This window comes from Arachis duranensis, chromosome 4 (genome assembly GCF_000817695.3).
Source record: "Arachis duranensis cultivar V14167 chromosome 4, aradu.V14167.gnm2.J7QH, whole genome shotgun sequence".
Lineage (NCBI taxonomy): Eukaryota > Viridiplantae > Streptophyta > Magnoliopsida > Fabales > Fabaceae > Arachis > Arachis duranensis.
The window spans coordinates 51,417,440-51,425,095 of NC_029775.3; positions in this window are offsets into that span (position 1 = coordinate 51,417,440).

Genomic DNA, 7,656 nt, shown 5'->3' on the forward strand with positions numbered 1-7,656 from the left:
TGTTACTCAATAATGGAGAATATGTTGGAGTTTTGGAGATGCTTTGTCCTCTGAATTTCAGCTTTTCTCTTGTCCTCCTCTTCACACATGCAAGGCTCTTTCCATGGCAAGCTGTATGTAGGACGTCACCGTTGTCAATGGCTACTTCCCATCCTCTCAGTGAAAATGGTCCAAATGCTCTGTCATAGCACGGCTAATCATCTGTTGGTTCTCGATCATGTCGGAATAGGATCCATTGATCCTTTTGCATCTGTCACTACGCCCAACAATCGCGAGTTTGAAGCTCGTCGCAGTCATCCAATCCCAGAATCCTACTCGGAATACCACAGACAAGGTTTAGAATTTCCAAATTCTCAAGGATGCTGCCATCAATTCTAGCTTATACCACAGAGATTCTGATTAAATAATCTAAGAGATACTCATTCAATCTAATGTAGAACGGAGGTGGTTGTCAGGCACACGTTCATGGATTGAGGAAGGTGATGAGTGTCACGGATCATCACCTTCTTCATAGTGAAGCACGAATGAACATCTTAGATAGGAACAAGCGTGTTTGAATGGAAAACAGAAATAATTGCATTAATTCATCGAGACGCTACAGAGCTCTTTGATGAGCGGATAATTTATACACTTTTTGGCATTGTTTTTAGATAGTTTTTAGTATAATCTAGCTACTTTTAGGGATGTTTTCATTAGTTTTTATGCTAAATTCACATTTCTGGACTTTACTATGAGTTTTTGTGTTTTTCTGTGATTTTAGGTAATTTCTGGCTGAAATTGAGGGACCTGAGCAAAACTCTGATAAAGAGGCTGACAAAGGACTGCTGATGCTGTTGGAATCTGACCTCCCTGCACTCGAAATGAATTTTCTGGAGCTATAGAACTCCGAATGGTGCGCTCACAACGGCGTTTGAAAGTAGACATTCAGAGCTTTCCAGCAATATGTAATAGTCCATACTTTATTTGTGGTTTTACAACGTAAACCGGCGCTCAACGCCAGTTCTATGCTGCATTCTGGAGTCAAACGCCAGAAACACGTCACGAACCAGAGTTGAACGCCAAAAATACGTTACAACTTGGCGTTCAACTCTGAAAGAAGCCTCTGCACGTGGAAAGCTCAAGCTCAGCCCTAGCACACACCAAGTGGGCCCCGGAAGTGGATTTATGCATCAATTACTTACTTTTGTAAACCCTAGTAGCTAGTCTAGTATAAATAGGACCTTTTACTATTGTATTTTCATCCTGGATGGTATTTTTGATCCTGTGATCACGTTTTAGGGGCTGGCCATTCGGCCATGCCTGAAACTTCATCACTTATGTATTTTCAACGGTGGAGTTTCTACACACCAAAGATTAAGGGTGTGGAGCTCTGCTGTACCTCGAGTTTTAATGCAATTACTACTATCTTTTATTCAAATTCAATCTTATTTCTTTTCTAAGATACTACTCGTACTTCAACCTGATGGATGTGATGATCTGTGACACTCATCATCATCCGTCCCTATGAACGCGTGCCTGACAACCACTTCCGTTCTACATGCGAAAGCTAGAGTGTGTATCTCTTGGATTCCTGATGCATGACGCATGGTTGCCCTCGCCTGACAACCGAGCCTTCTATTCCGTGAGATCAAAGTCTTCATAGTATAAGCTAGATTGATGGCGGCATTCATGAGAATCCGGAAAGTCTAAACCTTGTCTGTGGTATTCCGAGTAGTATTCTGGGATTGAATGACTGTGACAAGCTTCAAACTCGCGATTGTTGGGCGTGATGACAAACGCAAAAGAATCAAGGGATTCTATTCCGACATGATCGAGAACCGATAGATGATTAGCCGCGCCGTGACAGAGCATTTGGACCTTTTTCACTAAGAGGATGGGATGTAGCCATTGACAACGGTGATGCCCTACATACAGTTTGCCAAGGAAAGGAAAAAGAAGGATTGGATGAAGGCAGTAGGAAAGCAGAGATTTAGAAGGAGCACAGCATCTTCGTATGCCTATCTGAAATTCACATTGATGATCTACACAAGTGTTTCTATCTTTATTTTCTGTTTATTTATTACTATTATTCAAAAACACATAACCATTTATTATCCGCCTAACTGAGATTTACAAGATGACCATAGCTTGCTTTATACCAACAATCTCTGTGGGATCGACCCTTACTCACGTAAGGTTTATTACTTGGACGACCCAGTACACTTGCTGGTTAGTTGTGTGGAGTTGTGCTAAGTGTGATTCACGTTTGAGAGCGCTACCAAGTTTTGGCGCCATTGTTGATGATCACAATTTCGTGCACCAAGTTTTTGGCACCGTTGCCGGGGATTGTTCGAGTTTTGACAACTAACAGTTCATCTTGTTGCTCAGATTAGGTAATTTTTTTTGTTTTATTTTCAAAAATTTTTCAAAAATCTTTCAAAAAAAAAAATTTACTTCTGTTTTCGAAAAAATTATTCTAAATTTTTAAGAATGAATTCTAGTATTTCATGAAGCATGTTGTAGCCTGGTTGGCTGTAAAGCCATTTCTAAATTCTTTTAAACTGAGGCTTCCCCTTCACATGCTTGAACTATGTATGCTAAAGCTTGGCTAGCTATTAAGCCATGTCCAATTTCTGGACCGGAGCTTTAGACTAACATTGAAAGATTCCTGGAATTCTTATTAAAAATTTTGAATTTCTTATTTTATTTTTCCTATATGTTTTCGAAAAAATATACAAAAATCCAAAAAAAATATAAATTCATAAAAAAATATAAAATCATAAAAAAAATATTTTGTGTTTCTTGTTTGAGTTTAGAGTCAATTTCAAGTTTGGTGTCAATTACATGTTTTTAAAATTCTTGCATTTTTCGAAAATTCATGCATTCATAGTGTTCTTCATGATCTTCAAGTTGTTCTTGGTAAGTCTTCTTGTTTCATCTTTGAATTTTCTTGTTTTGTGTCTTTTCTTGTTTTTCATATGCATTTTTCGTTTGTTAGAGTCCAAGCATTAAAGATTTCTAAGTTTGGTGTCTTGCATGTTTTCTTTTCTTGAAAATTTTTCAAAAATAAGTTCTTGATGTTCATCATGATCTTCAAAGTGTTCTTGGTGTTCATCTTGACATTCATAGTGTTCTTGCATGCATCATGTGTTTTGATAAAAAATTTTCATGTTTTGGGTCATAATTGTGTTTTTCTCTCTCATCATTAAAAATTCAAAAATAAAAAATATCTTTTCCTTTTTTCTCTCAAAATTTCGAAAATTTGAGTTGACTTAGTCAAAAATTTTTAAAATTAGTTGTTTCTTGTAAGTCAAGTCAAATTTTCAAATTTTAAAAATCTTATCTTTTCAAAACTTTTTCAAAAATAAAATCTTTTTCATTTTTTATTAATTTTTGAAATTTATTTTTTAAATTATTTTTCAAAAATCTTTTTCTTAGTTTTATCTTTATTTTAAAAAATTATGCTAACAATTAATATGACTGATTCAAAAAATTTGAAGTTTGTTACTTTCTTGTTAAAAAAGGTTCAATCTTTAAATTCTAGAATCTTATCTTTTAGTTTCTTGTTAGTAAAGTAATCAATTTTAATTTTAATCATATCTTTTTCAATATTTTATCTTTTCAAAAATTTGATTTTAAAATATCTTTTCTAACTTCTTATCTTATCTTTTCAAAATTAATTTTCAAATCTTTTTCAACTAATTATTTGACTTTTGTTTGTTACTTATCTTTTTCAAAACCACCTAACTACTCTTTCCTCTCTAATTTTCGAAAATACCTCCCTCTTTTTCAAAAATTCTTTTTAATTAATTAATTGTTTTAAATTTTAAATTTTAATTTTTGAAAATCATTAACTCCTTTTCAAAATTATTTTCAAAAACTTCTGTCTCTCATCTTATTCTATTTATTCATTCATTTATTAACACTTCTCTTCATCTCAAATCACTGCCCTTATCCTCACCCTTGTGTTTCGATTCTCCTTTCTTTATCCCCTTTCTTCTTCTACTAATAATAAGGAACCTCTTTACTGTGATATAGAGGATTCCTCTTCTTTTTCTGTTATCTTCTCCTTCATATGAGCAGGAATAAGGAAAAAGGCATTCTTGTTGAAGCTGATCTAGAACCTGAAAGGACTCTAAAGAGAAAACTAAGAGAAGCTAAATTACAACAATCCAAAGATAACCTTGCTAAAATTTTCGAACAAGAAAAGGAGATGGCAGCCGAACCCAACAACAATAATGCAAGAAGGATGCTTGGTGATTATACTGCACCTACTTCCAAGTTTGATGGAAGAAGCATCTCAATTCCTGCCATTGGAGCAAATAATTTTGAGCTAAAACCTCAATTAGTTGCTCTAATGCAACAGAACTGCAAGTTTCATGGACTTTCATCAGAAGATCCCTATCAATTCTTAACTGAGTTCTTGCAGATCTGTGAGACTGTTAAGACTAATGGAGTAGATCCTGAAGTCTACAGGCTCATACTTTTCCCTTTTGCTGTAAGAGACAGAGCTAGGGCATGGTTGGACTCTCAACCTAAAGATAGCCTGGACTCCTGGGATAAGCTGGTCATGGCTTTCTTGGCTAAATTCTTTCCTCCTCAAAAGCTAAGCAAGCTTAGAGTGGATGTTCAGACCTTCAAACAAAAAGATGGTAAATCCCTCTATGAAGCTTGGAAAAGATACAAACAGATGACCAAAAGATGTCCTTCTAACATGTTTTCAGAATGGACCATGATAGATATATTCTATTATGGTCTATCTGAGTTCTCTAAGATGTCACCGGACCATTCTACAGGTGGATCCATTCACCTAAAGAAAATGCCTGCAAAGGCTCAAGAACTTATTGACATGGTTGCAAATAACCAGTTCATGTACACTTCTGAGAGAAATTCCGTGAATAATGGGACGCCTCAAAGGAAGGGAGTTCTTGAAATTGATGCTTTGAATGCCATATTGGCTCAGAACAAAATATTGACTCAGCAAGTCAACATGATTTCTCAAAGTCTGAATGGATGGCAAAATGCATCCAACAGTACTAAAGAGGCATCTTCTGAAGAAGAAGCTTATGATCCTGAGAACTCTGCAATAGCAGAGGTAAATTACATGGGTGAACCTTATGGAAACACCTATAATTCATTATGGAGAAATCATCCAAATTTCTCATGAAAGCCTCAACAAGGCTTTAATAATGGTGGAAGAAATAGGCTTAGCAATATCAAGCCTTACCCATCATCGTCTCAACAACAGACAGAGAATTATGAACAGAGTACCTCTAACTTAGCAAATTTAGTCTCTGATCTGTCTAAGGCCACTTTAAGTTTCATGAGTGAAACAAGGTCCTCCATTAGAAACCTGGAGGCACAAGTGGGCCAGCTGAGTAAGAAAATCACTGAAACTCCTCCTAGTACTCTCCCAAGCAATACTGAAGAGAATCCAAAAAGAGAGTGCAAGGCCATTGATATAATCAATATGGCCGAATCTAGAGAGGAAGGAGAGGATGTGAATCCCAATGAGGAATACCTCATGGGACGTCTCTCAAGCAAGAAGGAGTTTCCTATTGAGGACCCAAGGGAATCTGAGGCTCATATAGAGACCATAGAGATCCCATTAAACCTTCTTCTGCGATTCATGAGCTCTGAAGACTTTTCTTTCTCTGAAGAGGATGAAGATGTAACTGGAGAGCAAGTTGCTCAATATTTAGGAGCTATCATGAAGCTGAATACCAAGTTATTTGGTAATGAGTCTTGGGAAGGTGAACCTCCCTTACTCATCAGTGAACTAGATACATGGGTTTAGCAAACTTTACCTCAAAAGAGACAAGATCTTGGCAAATTTGTAATACCCTGCACCATAGGCACCATGATCTTTGAAAAAGCTTTGTGTGACCTGGGGTCAGGCATAAATCTTATGCCACTCTCTGTAATAGAGAAGCTGGGGATCATTGAGGTACAGCCTGCCATATTTTCATTGCAAATGGCAGACAAGTCAGTAATACAAGCTTATGGATTGGTAGAGGATGTGTTGGTAAAGATTGAAGGCCTTTACATCCCTGCTGATTTCATAATCTTAGACACTAGGAAGGAGGAGGATGAATGCATCATCCTTGGAAGACCTTTCCTAGCCACAGGAGGAGCTGTGATAGATGTTAACAGAGGAGAATTAGTCCTTCAATTGAATGGAGACTACTGACGTTAGGATTTTTGCCAGTAAAGAATGTCATAAAAACAGTCGCGTTGTAGATATAGTCTCTAAACCGACAAAAATCCCTTTGTACAAACGTTTTGGTTGTCACAAGTAACAAACCCCTTTAAAATTGATAACCGAGTATTAAACCTCGGGTCGTCTTCTCAAGGAATTGCAGGGAGGTATGTTCTTATTATTGGCTATGGAAATTGTAAATTGGGGGTTTTTAAAGTATGAGATAAAAAAGCAACAATAGTAAATAGCAGAGGAAATAAAATAATAGCAATAAAAATAAACTCTTGGTAAAGTATTAAGAACTGGAGGTCCTATCCTAGTTATCCTTATCAATTGTGATGAGAATTGGATTCTTCCCCCACCTTATTAACCTCTAACTATGGAGGTAAGTTAAGTGGCAAATTAATTCCAATTTTCAATCAACAATGAGTTTGATAACTCAGGAGTTACCAATGTCTCAACCAAAGCCAAAAAGAAAATAGTAAATTTACTGAATAACAATTGTCTTCAGATGGGAAGCAGTAATCATGTAATAAAAGAAAGCAATCATGAATGGAAATACCTCAAATAACATTAATTAAGAAAATTATATGTAACATGGAAGTGTTCATAAATTAAATAAAAAAAAGAACCTGGGATTGAGAGTCACTCCTAAAACTAAGAGAAGTCCTAATCCTAATCCTAAGAGAGAGAGAGGAGAGAACCTCTCTCAAACCTAAATCTAAATCATGAGAAGTGAGTTATGAGTGCATGATTATGAATGGATGCATTCCCCCACTTTATAACCACTGGTCTATGCTTTCTGGACTTGGATTTGGGCCAAAAAGGGGGTTAGAACTCGCTGGGGCGTGTTCTGTAATTTTCTGGTGCGTGGCCTCTATCAGGCGCCCGCGTGGGTCACGCGGTCGCGTCATTCGGAGCTTTTCCTTGCCACGCGGTTGCGTCAGTCATGCGACCGCATCATGTGCGTTCGGCTTAAGGCGCGCGGTCGCGTCAGTCATGCGGCCTGGTGCGCGAAATTGTGAACAATACTTTTTCACAACTCTCATAATCCCCGGTAATGGCTCAAAAAACGTGGTAGCTCAATACCATGGCATTACACAACTTCGCACAACTAACCAGCAAGTGCACTGGGTCGTCCAAGTAATAAACCTTACGTGAGTAAGGGTCGATCCCACGGAGATTGTTAGTATTGAAGCAAGCTATGGTCATCTTGTAAATCTTAGTCAGGCAAACTCAAATGTATATGGTGATGAACGAAAATAACACAAAGGTAAAGATAGAGATACTTATGTAATTCATTGGTAGGAACTTCAGATAAGCGCATGAAGATGCCTTCCCTTCCGTCTCTCTGCTTTCCTACTGTCTTCATCCAATCCAATCCTTCTTACTCCTTTCCATGGCAAGCTTAAGCAAGGGTTTCACCGTTGTCAGTGGCTACCTCCCATCCTCTCAGTGAAAGCGATTGCATATGCTCT